The following is a 20,142-nucleotide window of genomic DNA, read 5'->3' as shown; positions in this document are numbered from 1 at the left end:
TCTTCGTCAACGCCCTGCCGCCAACCCTTTACGGGACGTCCCCGTCGCCACTTCCTTTGATACAACACGAATTTTCAAATAAACTTATGAATATTTTCCTTTCAATTTCTCAGAAAAATTTGCTAACATTTTCACCTAGAATTCCTGAAAATTACAAGGAGAAATATTCATAATCCTCAACGCAGCATCAAAAAATGAACAATGTTCACAAACCCCGAGCGAAATTCAACGGTTTACCTTTGGAAATGGATCCTTGCAAAGAATTACAATGATTTTTCACGGAAAAAGTATAAAAATACCAACGGAACTCATCGGGCAAACCAAACTGCCGGCCACTAAGAAAAACTGCACTGGAAAAAAAAGTCGCTTGGATCCAGAGTCAAGACTCTTAAAAACATTGACAAGAAAAAATCATCTTGATTCAATCGGATTTTTTGCTTGAATCAAGAGGGAATCCACCGAAATCAAGACGCTCGGCTCTTCGATTCAAGGAAAAATCGGGTTGAATCAAGAGCATTTTTCTTTGTCAATGTTATTGAGAGTCTGCACTCTAGATCCAAGCGACTTTTCTCCCAGTGTGACCGCGTACGCAGTAAATTTGAAAAAAAAAAATTTACAAACTACGCAGATTGCGCGCTAAGGAATGGATCCCAGACTTTTCCGATGTGCCAAACGTGATTTTTGGGCGAATTTTCTCTTTAAAGGTGTGTTTCAGTTGGCTGTATCTCTCGCTTGCAACATACCCATTAAAAGACCAATAATGGAACGACCACATAAAACCCCAATATCAGTATTAATCCAGGATCGAAATGAAAGACTATGGTGCGTATCTCGCGACGGCGACGGCTGGCGAGGAAGTTCAGTCTGCGGTGATTACGTAGCACGTGCGGTCAGATCTGCGATTACAGAAGCATCAACGGCCCCTTGAACTTGAAATCCCGCGTAGACGCCACGCACCGTTGCCAGCCGTCTACGCTCATTCAAACCTTACAATTACTCCACGGGCTTCTCAATACTCATTCATGCAGAATTTCTCGACACTGACGATGGCAAAAGTCAGCCCACGGGAGTGAATTTGATTTTCTCCTTCTTCTGCTGGTTATTTGGACCGCGTTAAGCAGAAGGGAACCAAGCCAAATTGGTTATTGCCTTTGATCGGGCAATTTAATTTTTTACATTAAGACGGTTGTGCGGGTTCCTTAGAAAAATTACAGGAATATATACTGCATAACTCGAGGTTTCAAAATCGCTTCTTAGAAGAAAACCTACTCTAACTTTGGAGACTTTAACCCAAAGAAGATTAAGAAAACAAATTTAAAACCAGATTTTTTTGGCGAGCCTTAAAACGGTTGGGTTTAAAACCATTTTGACCAAAGCTGGTTACTTTGTATAGCTGTGCATCACAATTGCAACAATAATTTTAACCAGGGCCTCTGGCTTCTCTGAAGCTACGATCAAGGTTTCGGGTATACAGAATCTAAGACATGCCACTGAAAAAAAGTATGGTAACATCTACTATGAGTCTACTTGATTTTTTACACAGTAAAACTATTTAGTAAAACTAACCAAAATCATAGTAGTACTCACCAAAACTCTGGTGATACTAGCCATAATATGGTAAATGCTACCATAAAGTCTGGTGTTGATTACCATACTCGTATCACTGTGTCAGAGTATGGTAAAATCAACCATATTTTTTCAGTGGCAGGACCACCATCAGTGCGGCAAGGCGTGCTTTGGGATATATCGATTGATCTGCCATTTAAACCTATGGAATAGGATCGATAAACAGGCTGTTCGCGACGAACACCTTGATAATCGATTCTTTACCACAGCTTCAAATGGGAAAACATCGATAATCGATCATGCATGACTCGCCACTGACCACCATTTAATAACTGATATTACACTGAAAAAAAAAGTATGGTACTATGTACTGTAAGTCTACTTGATTTTTTACACAGTGATACTATTTCGTATGAATAACCTGCAGTTTACAGTAGTTTTCACCAGAGCTCTGGTGATACTTACCACAATATGGTAAACACTACCATAAAGCATGCACTCAAAAAACAAGTAGGGGAAGAGTGACTTACCGACCGAGTTATGGATCATGGAGCCATAAAATATAGTTCGTGGAGCCATGCTTATAGGTTAACGACCAATAAAGTATGGCTCAGAAAGCCATACTGTGGACGGTTAGTCACTTTGGTTAGAAATTATGGATCTCCGAGCCATTTTTTATGGGTCTCAGGGTCATACCTTTTTTTGAGTGTGGTATTCATTACCATGCTCGGATAACTATGGCAGAGTACGGTAAAATCTACCATTTTTTTCAGTGTAGTACATAATAAAAAAAATTCCCAGATTTGACAACAACGCAATGAAGTCTATAAGAGATTAGTTGAACTCCAACTCTAATGAGGATGACAATCGACTTCAGTTTTTTTTGAGAATAAACGCTGATGCGCAAAGCTGAACAACCCGATTAGTCAAGGGCGCGAGGTATATTTCCTTCCTCTCGCGCGGACCAAAATCGCGTACTATCACCGCCAAACCGGAAAACATTAAACGATATTGGTCAGTGTGTCATCCATTAAACAGGAGGATTAAACGGCGACAGAGGTCCGTAAATCATTTCCGAGGGCAAATTTTCAAAAATATTCTCTCCTCTTGAAATTCAGGACCAAAATTCAGTATAGGACGTCTCCTACTTTGAAGAGGAAAAATAAACGGACGTATTCTCATCGCTAAACCGGGAAAAACTAGACGATATTGGATATTTTGTCCCTGACAAAGCGCTGAGATTAGCCGAAGATGCTGTTTTGAAGGTTCATTATTCATCTGGAGGCCACATTTTCAAAATATCATCCGTCTCGAAATTATAAATGCCTCATTTTCCGTCAACAGTTTGAAGTGTATTTTCCCCCATTGCACATTAAAAAAAATCCTTGGTATTGGCTACTAGGCAGCCTGGCTAAATGAATCGGAGAGAGCGAAAACACACCAACTCGGAAAAATGAAAATAATCAAGGCATACACATAACTGCACAGTAGATGAAGAATTTAGTTCAGGGAAAAGATTTTTGGTGCCGAAAAACAAGTACTACAGGACATTTTAAAGGTCAAAGATGGAACAAATGCGCTAACTTCAATGGTCATTATAAAAACTGACTGTCTTCGATGAAAATGTGATATTTCCGACTTATCGAGTTGGTGTGTTTTCGTTCTCACTGATTCAAATGTGATATTTGAGAAATCTAGTAGCAAGTTACAAGACTCCTTGTAATATTTACTATGCCACTAGTATAGATCATCTAAACGTACGTTTAGCCCTGTCAGATATGTCTTGCTGGTTCCTCCTTTTCTGGGATGTCATGACGAGGCATACAGTCTTGTAAAAAGTTTTATTTTATTCAAGTAAAATGTCAAGTTTTTAGAGATCACAGTGGGAAATAGATAGAAATACTTTGTCTAAAAATGCAATTTAAAAATTAAAACTGCAAGGATTTGTTTGTCTTTGTATTTGAACCGCGTGGGTTTCACGAAGATCAATGTGACTTTAAACACTTGAAACGCTATAGTAATTCAAGGGAACTGAAGTTGTGAACTTACGTTGATGTGAATTTAAAATCTCAATTAAGAAATAAATCCAGCGAAACTGACCTGGAACAGACAAAAAATAAATTTATAAATATTAACATCTTTAAGGCTCTTCAAATTATGTTCCGAATGATAAAAAAACACCTAATTTTCATCGAATACAATCAACTTTCCGAGCAGACTTGTCCTTGATTTACAAGAGAAAACACTTTCAAACAAATCGGGATCAATTCAAGGAAAATTGTCCTAGGTCAATTACTTTTCTTCCAGAATCGCAGAGGTTCATTTTGTCCTACAACACTGATTGATAAAGTTGATGTCCTTTGTTGAACACTTTATCATATTTTGTGTCTTTGAAAAAAAATGCTACATTTTTAGCATCTTAAACCAACTTTAGTTCTTGGGTATAATGAGATCGCATTATACATGGATTCTGAAACACTGTGTTGCAAATCGGATGTTTTTGCACAAACCGAGTCAATCAAGATGCCTCGCGTTATGTTGAACTGGGACCAAAACCACAAAAAAATATCGTCGCTTCTCTAAAACAAGGGCTTAACTTTATTTGATGATGGGCTCTATTCTTCATTGGAGTCCATGCTTTCAGGGTTCATGTAAAAATTGAGTGACGCTCTTACGTCAGAAAAGCGACGAGATATAACACGGCTCTCCTGGTCCAGTAATGTGTTCATCTAATAAGGATGAGTTCAAATTTTGGGGGGTAAATTGTGGAAAATCACAAGAGTTAATATTCTGAATCTTTATTACTCTTCCAGTAACGATGGTAATAAGTATATGGAACCAGCTCATTGTCAGTAGACTAGTGGCGAGGCATGCTTTGCGATACATCGACTGATCTGCTATTTTAGATAATGCAAAAGGATCGATCTAAGTTCGCGACGAACACCTCGTAGTCGATTCTTTTCCACAGCTTCAAATCGGGAAACGTCGATAGTCCATCATTCACGCCTCGCCACTGCAATAAACCACACACTGGAAAAAAAAAAAAAAAAAAAAAAAAAAAAAAAAAAAAAAAACATTGGATCTAGAGTCCAGACTCTTGAAAACATTGACAAGAAAAAATACTCTCGATTCAATCGGATTTTTCCTTGAATCAAAACGAAATCCTCTTAAATTAAGAGGCTTGGTTCTTGATTTAAGCTAGATTCCGATTGAATCAAGAGTACTTTTTCTTGTCGATGTTTTTATGAGTCTGGACTTTAGATCCAATGTGTTTTTTTTCCAGTATGGTTTAAAACTGAAACTAAAACTGTGTTTTTTTTAACTACTGACACACATCTCCTAAAGTCAAGAAGATGCTAGTAACTTACATTTAGTGATTTTATTTCTGTTTTTTCCCGTTTCAGATTGCGTTTTGTCGGAGTTGCCGGGGAATTCAAATAACAGTAAGTTAAATTTTACGGGTATCTTAACATTTTTGATAAGAGGAGGCTTCTTCTCTGGGCCTTGGCTTCCCTACCCAATCAAAGGCGAGACGGAAATAATCGATTATCGATAGTTCCCCATTTGAAGCTATGGTAAAGAATTGATTATTAAAGTGTTCATTGCGAGCACCCTGTCTATCGATCCTTTTCGACGGGTTTAAATGGCAGATCAATCGATATATCGCAAAGCAAGCCACGCCACTGCATATACCCAATACACCGAGAATGCAAGAAATTATCCTTTTGGCCCCCTGATGACGTCATGTCATGGCTTGACAATTTAGCTCGCTGCCACGTGCCTTCTGTGCCAGGGCACCCCATAAAATAAGTGATAAAGTTACGTAAGGGTTCGACTAATGATCAATCAAAGCGATACAATACAAGGGATCGCGCGGCAAAAAATAATAATTACAGATAATCACCGGCTCCTCACTCGATACTCGGACGCGTCCTGCGTCAAACACTAGAACTGTCGTGCTGAGGAAAAACGCCGTATGAGCCTTTAGGCGTTGCAAAATTTCCTTCGATTAATCACGAATTTTTGAGAATATTTATGTACATTTTTCGTTCGATTTTTTTTAGGGAATTTCGTTTGTAATTTGATCTAAATAGTCTGCAAATATAAAGAAAAAATATTGATAACATCTCTCAAAATTAAACATTTTATCGAAGGAACTTTGGCAACTCTCGAATGCTCATACGGCGTTCTTCCTTAGCACGGCAAGGCAGGTAACCGATAATATAGGGTAATAGTGGCTGCGGAACATTAAGGGGATAGACGGAGCTATCGCCACGAATGGCACACGCATACGAATACAGAAATGAGGAGCTTCTGCTTTGAAAGTGTGCAATTCTGCCGCGCTAAGGAAAAACGCCGTATGAAACTCCATGGGTTGCCAAATTTTCCCAAATAAAAAATGTATTCTTGGGGAAAGTAATGCATATTTTCCCTTGAAATTTTCAGATATTTTAGATTAAATTGCGAACAAAATTGTCTGAAAAATTTGAAGGAGAGTACTCACTATTTTCCGCGTAAATTCGTTTTGTATTGGAGGAAATATGGCATCGCCTGAAGGCTCAAACGGTGTTCTTTCTTCTTTTCAGAATTATACATACGTGCGAGGAAACACGTGGGGTTAGTTTTGGTTTACGCTGTAATTTTCTTGGGAAGAGTGAGAAGTTTTCATGGATTTAAAAATACAGGGGAAAAAATTCTTAAATTTTCCGCAAAGGAATGTTTCTGCTTGTATCAAGAATGATGCTCCTTGATTTAGACCACTTTTCCCCTTAATCCAGGCATTTGTTTGGGAGAAAAGATATTAAGTACAGTAGTTGCCTTAATTTCCAAGATTTTTCGTCATTTTTAGAGATCTCCTCTACTTTTGAGAAAATCCAGACTGATGAATAGAAAATTGGTAAAATTTTTCCTTCGGGGAGGAAAGACTGCACAGGTTAAAAATATTCGCGATGCAACACGTAAAAATTGCCTCTTTCATAAAAAAAAAAAGTTTCCATCAAAATGAACTTGGCCATTCTAGACTGATTTTTTTTAAAATACTGATTTTTCTATCTTCTGATAAGGTAGTTTTTCTATTTTGGCCATTAACATACAGCATGGAACAAAACGAAGATGTCAACAGCACGCAGTGTTCCCAAGCGGTCTCCCATTAAAGTACTAGCTACGCCCGCCGCTGCTTAACTTCGGTGATCAGACGAGAACCGGTGCTTTCATCGTGGTATGGCCGTTGACGTATCGAGATGATGACTTTCACCGTGATGAGACGTCGCGTCGCGGCGCGGCTCGCGGCAACATCCCACTTAATCCTAATGAAATATTTGTTTTAAACCAGATTAAAAGAAAAAATATTAAAATATGAGTAAAAGTTTGTGAAATACTAAGAGAATGTTTCCCATCAAACTTATCACGCATGTTCAGAATTTAAAGTCGTGCGATAGAAATAAAACTTCATGCCCTCCATTGACTTTAACGCGTAAATAACCGCTTGAATCGTCTCCTTTCGAGATTTCAATCAAAAACCGTTATACTGACAAAAATGATCTTTTTAACTCCGATACTGTTGCAACTTAAACAACCTCTCATTCAAATTCTAAAAGACACTTTAAAATATAAACAAATCGTCGATTTTCGGACCTAGGCACGTAACTCCATTCCAAGATTGCAAAACTGACTCAATCATTTTAATATTTTACAAGGATGTATCCGTGCGATTTTCGTCCAAAATTTTTCAGATTTTCGCTGACGGTCAGAAAAAAAACCGGTAAAATTTTTTGTAACAAATGTTGAGGATTCTCCTGGTAAACTTGCGATTGGTGCGGGGAAATTTGGCAACATTGAAATTAAGTTACGTTCTTACGTGAAGGAAACGACGAAATGTACTATGATTGTGGATCAGACGCACTAAAAGAACCAGAAAAGATGGGGAGCGAACCTCTCTACTTTCTTACTCCCGCGTTCAAGTCACTTAAAGGCGTGCACGCAAACAAAACTATTTCAAACGAATTTATTGATATCGGTGATTGAAAGTAGAAGATAAATTTGATTGCATTTTACAAAAAGGAACCAAAAACATTGCAATGATGCTAAGATTGCGCATTTTCATCTTTTGCAATACAATAAAATTACCGAAATCATGAAAAAATCTGAAAACATGGTAATTTTTGTCTTCAATTTACAGTTTTTAGCGAGTGAGATAGAAACTGTCAATGGATAATCAGGTTTTTCTCCCGGGACAAAAGAAGTTGCACATAATCTTTGCAACATTGCAATGCTCCTAGTTCCTTTTTGCAAAATACAATCCAATTCACAAACATTTTCCGCGGTTCATTCGCGGTTTTACTTACCATACCAACGAATGAAGTCATCGAGCATAATTTCAAAGCGAGGGTCAACATTTTTGGAGATAACATTCAGGCACATTACTCCATGCCTGTTCTCGTGAGTTATGATGACTCGTCGGCGACGTTCCAAGCGTGATATGAATTTAAAATCATATGTGAGGAGGAAATTTGGTACGAAAACTGTACCGACTGAGAATTAAGTTAAAGCGAGCAGCCCAGTACGGATCAAATTAAGGCGAGTAGTTTTTCATTCGACTATTTGAAGCGCAGAGACCAAGACAAGCATTTTAGAGATAATTCATGACGATTCTCGTTAGACAAATTTGACTTAAAATCATAATCAACAAAAAAGTTTTGCACCGTTAGGAATGGGTAAATAATTGCAAGGCGAAGGAGTTACTTTTAAATTCATATCAGTTATCTAAGAAAATGTCTTTATTCGGCTCTTGAGGAAAATCAACCCAGAAAAAATAGCTTCACTAATTGATAGGACTTTTTTAAGCATCCGCATTTATACCAGAAGGTTGTTTGCTTTTTTGAAAAGTAGTGACAAAAGGAAAATTGAACTTAAAAAGTGACTGATGTTCATAATTTGCCGCCTAAAAAGTGGACTTTAGTAAGCGGTAGGGGACTATCTAAAATGTATACTCCTTTAAAATGCACTTACCTGGACCTACGTGTCGGCAGTTCAGTTCCGCAAACTCACCGAAGTTTGGGAAACTCGTTTGGCTCCTGACGTCACCCAAAGCTCATCATCCACCAAGTAGGTAGGTCCGAAACCGAAAAAAGAGTGATGACTGTTGCGGGTTGCTCCCTTATACATAAGCCCTGGATAGACGATCAAATTCCCGAACCAATTCCGATCAAAGTAGCATCAAAGTGTCGGGAGTCATCAGTCTTAAATTCATTAATTTGCTTCTTTTTAAAATGTAAACTTGGCAGAAATGTTTCCAGTGGCAGGGAATGATGAATGGTGGCACTCCGTTCTGATGTTACTTTGAACAAAAAAGTGCGGCCTGTCAAAATTTGATGGTAGATGGTGACCACCAGTCATCAGCATGTCTACTTTGATCGGAATTGGTTCGGAATTTGATCGTCTATCCAGAGCTTTAAGGAAGTATTGAATCCCCGAAGGTAAAAGTTTCCACCTGTCGCGAGGCCAGTGGAGGGTCTCTTGTCTCTGAATATGGTGGGGCGTAGGGACCGGACGGGTCAAAGCTCTGAATCAGCGATGACGCGGGGTTCCCCACGCTCGCGTCATGTCATCTGGGGCCGCCGGGGATGCGGACGTGGTCGCGTGGATAAGATCAGTGTGACCGAGTACGGGAGCTGCCCGTGGAGGCTGAGGTAGTGAGGCTGCGGCCGGGTCGCCTTGATCTTGAACCCATTCCAAGCTCGGTCCCCGCACTCCTGCTCCTGTTCACCCGGTTACGGAGTCTAAACCTGAACCTGAACCTCGCAAAACCGTCACCGCACCCACGAATCCAGCGGAAAGTCCAATAGAGGCATTCATCCAGAGATAAGGAAGTTGAGATGGATCCTCAGCTTCTGCGCGATGTATTTTGGGTGCGATCCAATGGCGTGGCGTGCTATGCGGGATATCAATTGGATTGCATTTTGCAAAAAGGAACCACTAGCATTGCAATGATGCTAAGATTGTGCAACTTCATCTTTTGCAATAAAATTGCGAAAATCGTGAAAAACTATGAAATTTAGATGGTAAATTTTGTCTTAAATTTACAGTTTTTAGCGAGTAAAATAGAAACTATTAATGGATAATCGGGTTTTTCCTCCAAGACAAAAGAAGTTGCACAATCTTAGCAACATTGCGATGCTAGTGGTTCCTTTTTGCAAAATGCAATCCAATTGAATCAGTGAGAACGAAAACACACCAACTCGGAAAAATTAAAATGATCAAGACATACACAAAACTGCACAGTAGGTGAAGAAGTTAGTTTAATAAGAAGATTTTTGCTGCCAAAAGACAAGTACTCGTGGAATCTTTAAAGGTCAAAGTTGGAACAGATGCGCTAACTTCAATGACCTTTATGTAAATTAACTACCTTCAATGGAAATTGGGCATTTTCGAGTTACCGAGTTGGTGCGTTTTCGTTCTCACTGATTCAACTGATCTGTCATTTAAACCTATAGAAAAGGATCGATAAACAGGGTGTTCGTAACAAACACCTTAATAAATCGATTTTTTACCACAGCTTCAAATGGGAAAATATCGATAATCGAGCATTCACGCCTCACCACTGGTGCGATCAATATATTTCAAATTCTAATCGTAAGAGAGAGTGTTTTGGGAAAATCGGAATTTAAGTCTCTAAATTAAACAGGAGGAATATTCGAGTCGAAAATTATCTTCCAAAATCTTTAAACAGTGTAAAAAATACCTACTGTATCCATTTTGTAACCAATTTCAGTGTATAAATCATCGATGTCCAATTGGAAACAGTACCTTGGACTCAATTTAAAAAAAAATTTGAGGATGATATTCAGCATGAACGTTCCTTACTAATAATGTAGGTATAAACCGAAATTTCGATTTTCCCAAATTAATTTATCTAACGGTTAAAATGTGAAATAAATCGGTTGTACCCAGAATTCATTGCGAAAGCTGAAGAGTCACCATGAATTTTGTTGACAACATACGTACTTCTGGACTTCTTGCAATAGAGTGCTCGCAGAATTGCGTTCCTTGTAAGATTGTCCAAATTATTTTACCTTGCGAGATTTACACAGTGTCCCCTTTAGAAGGAAAAAATAAGAGGAGAAAACCATTGTGTAACTTTCAGCCATTGGTCTTCACGTGATAAAATCTAAAATGTAGAAAATCCACGACCCCACTCACTTGATCTACTTAACTTGTTATAAAATGCCTGTTTCTTACCAAGAACTTATCATACGATTAGTACATCACGATTGACTGTGAGGGATGTTGCGAAACGGCAAACATTTCTTCACTTAGGAAAATCCGGTTATTTTTCAAAAATATCCTCATTGCCAGGATTTGGATACTCCCCTAGCCCTTTCCTTCGCGCAAAAAGTAAGTACATAAATGAATAACAACACAAAAAATAATCAAATAATCGAGCAAAATCGAGATTTCCATCGGCGAGGTTTTTTCAAAGGCAATAAAAGCCTATTTGTTTCTCCGCGACATTTCCGATTTTCCTGGAACACCCCTTACTTTGCCGGATTGGCCAACATCACTGGTATTGTTACATTTTCCTGATTCTTGTCAACCTGTATTTCGATACGCTATTTTTCTCGGAGCTCCCCCAACTTCCGATTCTTGGCTTTTTTTAGATGGATATTACAGATCTGTTTAAATACTGGCTAAACGTAGACCCTTTTAGTCTACCAAGGAATTATTCGAGTCTAATGTAAATGAACGCATTCAATCGCGAGGAACAATATAAATCTGCAAAATGAATTCTTTCAAAGAGAAAACCAGTGGCGTTGTGTGCTTTGCGATGAATTGATTGCTTTGCCCTTCAAACCTATGGAAAAGGATCGATGTACAGAGTGTTTGCACCGGACACCTTAATAATCGATTCTTTACCATAGCTTCAAATGGGGGAAAAATCGATAGTTCATCGTTAACGCCTCGCCCTTAAAATAAATCCAATAGGATTATTATCACAACAAACGAATCGATTGGATCTCTGACTCCATAGGCCGGCTTACCTTTTCTACCAACTAAGTAGGTTTTAACAAACTATGTGTAATTTACTACATTCCTTCAGTAAATGCGGTTTTTTTTCATCTTTTTTTTCAAAATTTCCATATTGGGTTCGAATCTATGTTCCGTGATTTCATGGATTTAACCAAACTCTGCTTAAGACATTTCACGTTGCTTAATTTATTGTCTCTCGTGTTTTACTTTTGCAAACAGAGAGCTTTACCACTTGCCTCTCCTAAACTCTCCTACCTTAGGTCACCTATGATTTACTCTCCTCATCATCATTACTTAGATTTATTTTTAAAAAAATTAAGCATAAATGAAAATTAGGAAACGTCTAATTTAACTAGACTGATTTCCTTTAAATCCCTATTAAATTTGTGGTTTCCAATGGTGGCTTTTTGTATTACTGTGCGTCAGGCGAGACGTTTTTCTTACAGGGTTACCATAATTTCTTCAACTTTTAATTCTCTGACTTTTCCATGACTCATTTTTGCTTTTCTCCGACTTCAAAATTTTCTGATTTCCTAACTTTCCGTGGCCTTCAAACAAAATTTCCACTTTTTGTAAAGTACGCTGACATTTGCTAAACTTTGGACAACATTTCCTTGTTTAGAGATCACAATATGGAAAAAGGCACTAAGTAGCTGGTTGAAGGATGGCAAGCCTTAAAAATGACCAGAAGGGGTGAACAGTTGAAGGATTAGCGATTAGTTGATGTGTCAGAAATTCCCTGACTTTTTCCAAGAATTTCCTGACTTTCCCTGAATTTTCCCGGTTGTTGAAAATTCCCAGATTTTCCATACAGCCGACAACCGTGCATTGAATGACGAAATCAGGAATCACAGAAATTCTCTCGCAAAACATAAACAACACAAGAGCATTAAACTTTGAACACGAGTTGGATATTCTTGGATTTCACCCTCTTTGGATATTCATGACGAGTTTTGATGAAATCACAGATGATAAATAGAGTCTTTAATTCAAGAGACAAAAAGGTAAGAGGCTCTTGAATTTTCAACACGTTCCGTTTGAGGAAACCGAGGCGTGGAGTGGAGGAGCAAAAATGAAACAATTTAGACCGAGATTAACATAAGAAACGGCTGTTTTTTCCACTGCTGTTAGCTTGGCATGCAAAGGTGCGTGATTGAATAATATCATACCGTCTAGATCCTAATAGAGAACGGTTCAGTTTTCTCCTCGCAAAAAAATACACCTAAGAACGCCCGCGGGCTATCTGAATATAATAATTTTCTCGCCGGACGCCCCATAGTTGCCGTTTTGACATAAATCGTGTGATTATAACCGACGAATTTGTATGGACTATTGGCACAACTAATGCATATTTGCAAACGGATATTGGAATTAACATTTTCTTATGAGCGATTTGGCAAAATAGACCTTCTTTGAGAAAATTCAGCTTGTCGGGCGCGCATTCCATTATTCTTAGTTATTAACACCTAAGTGAGAGATATCTTTTCAGAGACTGAAATCATTGAGTATAATATTACTGAATACAAAATGAATGCCTGAAATAAACTTCTTTGAGCAAATCTCGTAAGGGCTCCCAACATTATTGCATAAATTATTGGAGGGGAGTAAGAGACCTATAAAAAACTACTGTTTTTAAGAATAATGAGATACATTCATGCATAACATGTAAGGTCGCTTTCCGGATACTCAAAATCGAAATACAGACATCGTCACCTTCCGGCCAAAATACCATGCGAAGTTTAAAAATTTCCACCGCCATTTTATTTGTTTACAGAGAAAGTGTTCGACGAAGCAGTCCGAAACTTTTACGGAATTTTCTTTGTGCTGCCGATAATATTTAGTGAAATTTTCAAATAGATTCAACCAACAATTTCTCTGTAAAAAAATAAAATGGCGGTGGAAATTTTTAAACGTCCCATAGCGCTTGTGATACTTCGGCCGGTAGGTGACGATATAGGCTACGTTTTACTACGAATTGGTGCGGAGAGATGAAAAATATCGATTGCGATATTCAATTTCTCCATGATGGATGTTTCATTTTTTCAAATGAAAACCAACCATTTTTCAATTGAAATATATGAGAACATTATGACACCTAACGACGGAGGAAAATAAAGCCAGATACGTCGTTTCTGAAATCAGTCCAAGAGAAGTTTGTTCCTTTCTGATAAATGCCACATTCCTACTGGACAATTTGCGATCCACCCCAATAGCCACCTCATCGTAAAGCAAAACGGGAAACACATTAAGTATCTTTCTTCCTTCGGTAGTTGACAAAAACAACAACGAAGACGCTAATACAGCCTCTAACCTCAATAAATAAATAAATAAATAAATAAAGTGCAGACGCCTTTCCGGGTTGAATGTTTCATGAATAATGATAAAATCACACGTGCTGCCGTGATAAGGAAGAACGCCGTATGAACATTCGAGAGTTGCCAAATTTCCTTCGACGAAACGTTCGTTTTTAAGGAAATTAATGAATATTTTTCGTTGAAATTTTCAGGAACTGTAAGTGAAGTTGCGAAAAAAATAATCTGAAAAATTAGGGGGAAAATATCCACAAGTTTACCGGGAAATTCGCGATTAACCAGAGGAAATTTGGCAACGCCTGAGGGTTCATACGGCGTTCTTCCTTAGCACGGCAGTGTACCGCGCTGAGGATTACCATACATACGACTGTACGTGAGAAACTGGCTACTTCGGCTCATCTGACGCTAATCCGTCCAAAAAAAAAAACCGCGTCAATAAACGATCGCTTCCTCGTTTTTGAAATCCAACTCAAAGACTTCGGTTCCGACACTTCAAACTCGCAGCTTTCGGTGACGGAGGATCCACTGGAGTCTTCCGCAATGAATTAAAATGATACAAGGAAAACGTTCTGAATATACGATGTATTTCTGCAAAAAAATTTTTTAGGATCTATACTGCTCAATGGAAAATTTGCACACATCATTCTTGCTTCATCTGGGAGTGCTTAATGAGTTGCGTTTGCAGTATTTTTTATAACTTTTTTCTGAAATGGGAAAGTAAAGTAAAATAGATTTTACAGTGAGAAAATGTGCCGCCTTGTCATCTGGCGGCATTTTTCATTTAAACACATGTATTTTAGAAGATCAGGTTATTTTGTCATATTTCCTCCAATCATTGTTCAATTTAGAAACAAGGATATGCTCGTGCTCAATTTTCCTAGCACTGTCATTTTGAAGACGAAATTGATAAAATTTCAGACACCTGCAAATTCTCGATTTCGTTTTTCAAACACAATTTTTGAGGATCAAGATTGTGTGAACCATCGAGTGTATTCGGTGTATTTTTCCACCATTGTGGAAAAATGCGGCCCGTCAACGATTTGAGAGGAATTTTGCGATTAAAACCTGCAAAATCTGACGTTTATCCGCGACTTTTCCTTTAATTGATTCTTCACTGTAGAGGAAACAACAATACATGAAAATAATGTGTACTGTAACTAAATAATGTAATTTAAAAGTACAGGAATATTGAAATGTTACACTGATAGCATGTTTTTTGATATTTCTTGTTATTTTAAACATCTAGCACCCTGCACACGCAAATTGTAACCTTTTAACACGTATAATGAGCTTGATAATTTTCTTTAAATTTTTATTGCATACTTAGATACATACGCCCTCTTCTTTGCTCTATACGAGATCAAAGTTAAAAGCTGTGCGTTGAGATATCGTTTTAAAAATTGGATCTAAAAGCGGTCTAGAAATGGATTTTATGCAACAAAAGTACATGTGATATCGCCACCTTCTGGTCCAGCATCCGTGTTTTGAAAAACAATTTTCCATACCAATTATGATTTTTATTTTCTGACGATGTCTTTATGGGTATCAATTATCATATAAACTATTTCCAATTTATTCAGGAGGGTACTGCGGATTGAGGCACGGTATCAACAACATTCAATTTCAAAAAAATACCACGGGAATGAATACCTCTGAAAAATCAAAATCTTTCGTTGTAAAATTCTCGAAACCAGGACAAATATTCACTGAAGCTGATCATCCGGATCTTAGCATTCTAGATGACCTTCAGACTGAACACCTTCAGTTGATTTGATATTCTGCAATGCTTAACTGAACCGTCTTTCAAATAAATTAACATAATTTGTGCACGCGGTAGTTACCCTGGACGTATTTATGCCAAAAGGTACTATGTGCATGGGGTTAACATGGAACATAGTTCCTTTTAGCAAAAATATGTCCAAATGCGAGACGAGCTATCTTGACTTATGCTTTTTCTCCGGAGGAGACGAGTGGTCTTGGTTTGTGATGATTATTGTGAAAAGTCAGGACGCCAAGTCATGTCAGGTGTACGCGACCAGCAATTTCGAGTGCGAATTCACGGATGGATCCGTTTTAATCAGGGTTGTAATTTGAAGAAAAAAAAAAAAAAGGTAACTCTCCTCTCAGGGAGGTGTCCCCAAAAATTTTGGATGCGCCAAGATGTAATCCTCTTTTTAGTCTAGAGACATTCCCCAAGTTTGGTTTTAAGAGCTCAATTTTTCACGCCGGCTATTCACTCAGAGTAAATCATTGAGTCATAGTCAAAATGCATGCCTTCTTTCGCCTATTTTCCTATTTACACATCATATCTCAACTCTCTTATATGCACCACCAAGTATCTTTATCTGTGAATGAATTGAGGTTATAATGGACGCACCAACTAACCGTCAAGCACGTGATTATGGACTGCTCTGCCCTCAGGGATCTCCAATCACAGATTTGCTCACCTACAGTCAAAAGGAATACAAACCCACTAACATGCGATGAACAAAATGTCACTACCAAACTTCCAAAACAATTTGCCTCCATTAATTTAAAAATCTTAATTTTAGTACATACAATACACCCATCTTCCAAATTCTTTGTAAAGCCGTTAATGGCCTAAGATGCTGAATGTATTTAAATAAGTTAGCTAACTAACCGATTAAAGATCTATGCGAACAGGCGAATCATAGGGTCTTGAAAAATCATCACTAATTTTCGTGATCATTGACTGTTTAACAAAAAAAAAAAAAAAAAAAAAAAAAAAAAAAAAAAAAAAAAATGAAAAAATCGTGAATTTCAAAGAAAAAAAAACACTAATTTTTAACGGTTGACATGTAAATCCTTTTTTTATGTTCAAATTTATAAAATAGAAAACTCTTTTCTTCTTACTTGAGTTTTCCTTATTTATAGATGTGAATCATCCTCCACTTCCGAGGATTGTTCGTTATACTCTTTTTTTCATACATTTAAAAGATTTTATATGAAAGCTTTGCAAGATTCTTTCAAGAAGTCAATATAACTTATTTTCAGCATTATTTGTAGGCAACATTTTGAAGCCATTTGTCACCGCTTACTTTTTAATTTTAGCTAAATACGACGCAAAAAAGGAACGATAAGGGTTTCTTTGTTCGTAGGTGAATTAAACAATTTTATTTAAAAGTTTTTTGAGTAAAAATTTAACAGATAATGCCATTGACGCTTACTGGGTAACACAGTTTTCAATCCGGATGCTATGATAAGATCTGGTGAATTAAACAATTTTATTTAAACGTTTTTTAAGTAAAAATTTAACATGACATTGACGCTTACTGGGTAACACCGCAACGTTTTTACTCCGGATGCTTCGATAAGATTTGGCCGTGCAGCCGAATAACAAGATAACTTTTCGGTGCACGTCTTGGGGTTTCCCTCAATGCCTTTATTCTTGATGTTTTCGTAAAACGTATAGAAAAGAAGTCGCTGACTTGAATTTTATGCTGTGTGTCCATTAGTTCAGTGCTGCCGTTTCCCGGAGTTAATCCGAAATTCGGAACTTTTCGAATAATCGGAACTTTCCCCGGAATCCTCCGAATCCCCGGAATTTTCAGCTGTTTCCGGAATTTCCTCGAAATTTGCGGGTTTTCGCCAGTTTTACATTTAGTTTGTTCAAATTTAGGGACTTTTCTTTTTTTTATCTAATTTGACGATCTTCGGAACAAAATCCGGGCGTATTTCGGAATTTTCCCGGGCATTTTTCCCGGAACATTTACAAATCGGAATATTTTTTTCGGAAATCGGAATTGATCCGGAATCTTTTGATAAAATAAAATGGCAGCACTGCGTTAGTTTAAAGCCAGACGTCACGAGGTTTTGCAAAATGGATAGACGCATTTTTCTACTTTCTCTCGTGATTCTCGCGATCTCGTCCTTTGCTCAAGCCGAATGTCCAAATCGAAATTTCGTCAAAGAACACCTTTGTACCAGAGAAGAGAATGTTATAAATGCAGCTGCGTGTGCGCATGCCGCGCACATCGAGTATTTGCAAAAACTAGAGAAGAATCAACGCATCCCACCCGACATACCAGAACATGATAAGTTCCGAAAATTGATCTTCTTTGGTCAAAAAAGTGACTTTGAGGAAGCCCCTGATGGTACCGTGTGTCAGTCGTCTAAAATTTTGCCTTTCTACATGTGCTTTAGTCAGCAAGACTTTCGTTGGGATTGCGAGAAATCGGTGGATAGCCGCATAAATTACAACAAAAGCACTGGAGATATTTTCATCGACTCCCATGATGTTAAACGTGTACGGTGAGCTGTTTAGAGAAGGTGAAAATGTGTTTACTCTTTAAATTTACTTTTTAACGCTGCCTTGCATTGTTTTCTGAAGAAAATGGTGCATTCGTATTTTTCCTCTATGTATTAAAATGTTTCAAATATAATTTTTCATTTTTTTTCGTTTTTTTTTTTTTTTTTTTTTTTTTGTTTTTTTTTTTTGTTTTTTTGTTCAATGTGCAGTTTCGTTTTGAGTTTGATCTAGCCTACAAATAAAATTATGATTTGCAACGTTGAAAATTTTTTACTTTATTTGACTCAAATTTATAATTACATAACTTTGAATGCTCCTGGAGAAAATGATGTGTGAGTATGATTTCTCAACAAGGAAAAATTATAAACACTGAAAAAATTGTTTCATCATGAAAAACACTGAAATTAATTCACTGTTCGATTTGACTCAAAGCTAGAGCCAAAAAATGCTTACAACGTCTCTCTAAATTATTTTCAAAGCTTTTTAGACCTTAAAATATGTACATTACTTTTTATATTTTTTTACTTCAATTGTCCGGTTTCCAGCTAAAAAAACGTAATTTAGTCTTAGGTTGCAAGATGTTCACTCCCAGTTTGTTTTTTTGCAAGGAGACTGTTAATCATTTCTGACTGATTTTACTGATTTTTCCTCTGATTTCACGCAAAAATCGGTTAAATTTTGCTCAGAGTCTTTGATAATAATTGAAATTAGGAGAATTGGCGTCTATAGTCTGAAAGCTGATCGAATCACATGTACGCAGCGAGACCAGCGGCGTGGCGTGAATTGCGATATATCGATCGTTATGCCATTTAAACCTATGGAAAAGGATCGATAAACAGGGTGTTCGCAGCGAACACATTAATACTCGATTCTTTACCATAGGTTTAAATGACATAACAATCGATATATCGCAATTCACGCCACGCCACTGGCTGCGGTACGAATTCTTCGGAAGCGACCACCATGATGCAACTCGACCGTGAATCAACGGTCACCACGAATCTGATTTGGGGGGGGGGGGGGGCGGCACGTCCCATGTCCGGTCTCAAGGCCGGATTTTTGACACAATTTACCAAACGAGCGGGGCTTACTCATTAGGACGCGAGCATTGGCACTATTATGGATCGGTGGATTCAGGACTCATCGATACCTACGATGGATGATTGATATTCCAGGGAGCACGGTTGATCCCCGTAAGGAGGAGAGGCAGTGGCGTGGCGTGGCGTGAATTGCGATACATCGATTGTTGTGCCATTTAAAACTATGGTAAAGAATCGATTATTACGGTGTTCGCTGCGAACACTCTATTGATCGATCCTTTACTGTAGGTTTAAATGGCACAACAATCGATGTATCGCAATTCACGCCACGCCACTGAGGAGGAGGGGTATTGTGCCCTCCGTTTATGTCTCGCGTTGTGTCCATGGCACACCGCCCTCACGCTTGGTTGCCAAGTGGTAATGAGAAAGTCTGATTTTTCGTTCTTCTTCGGCGTATCGCGAACTTTTCAACGACAAAATTCTCTGGGAGCGCATGATTTCCATAACCAAAATGCGAAGAAAAGTTCCCTCACGATCGGTGTTATTTAGAGGTAATGCCATGATATTTTTATGATTTCCGGAATCAAGAAGGAAAAATTTTATCAGTGTTTTCGAGACGGAAAAAAGTGGGCAGTTTTATGGTTCTAAAAAAAATCAGCTGCCAAAAACACCAATGACCATATTCTCGAGGAAAATAAAAGTCATTGGTTGAATTAAGTGTTGGAGAGCTCCTGAAAACTCTACGAGCTGTCTTACGTTACTGTAAGTAAAATGACTATACTAATCAATAAATATTAGGACACAACTACTCATGCCTAAGGGGTGTGTTTGTAGTAAGAACGAAGAATTCAAGGCGTTCTCTCATTTCAAATTCTTGTATCGCTGCCTGTCACTGCCCGCCGCAGGCAGGGAAGCGGCGAGTGTCTGG

The 20,142-nt window shown here is 38.0% G+C and overlaps 1 protein-coding gene and 1 non-coding gene across 2 annotated transcripts in view; one reads left to right on the top strand and one right to left on the bottom strand.

Moving 5' to 3' along the window:
- Positions 1–20,142, top strand: part of LOC109035237 (glucose dehydrogenase [FAD, quinone]) — a 77,908-nt gene that overhangs the window by 26,756 nt on the left and 31,010 nt on the right. Inside the window, 1 exon segment of the mRNA XM_019048805.2 lies at positions 4,971–5,009. The gene's annotated coding sequence lies outside the window, so the exon portion shown is untranslated.
- Positions 6,680–6,798, bottom strand: LOC140225336 (5S ribosomal RNA). Its single transcript, XR_011900462.1, has one exon. It is a non-coding gene; the product is annotated as a 5S ribosomal RNA (ribosomal RNA).

Source organism: Bemisia tabaci, chromosome 8, assembly GCF_918797505.1.
Source record: "Bemisia tabaci chromosome 8, PGI_BMITA_v3".
Classification (NCBI taxonomy): domain Eukaryota; kingdom Metazoa; phylum Arthropoda; class Insecta; order Hemiptera; family Aleyrodidae; genus Bemisia; species Bemisia tabaci.
Note: the sequence above shows the minus strand (reverse complement) of the source record. Positions and strands in the feature narration are given on the sequence as shown.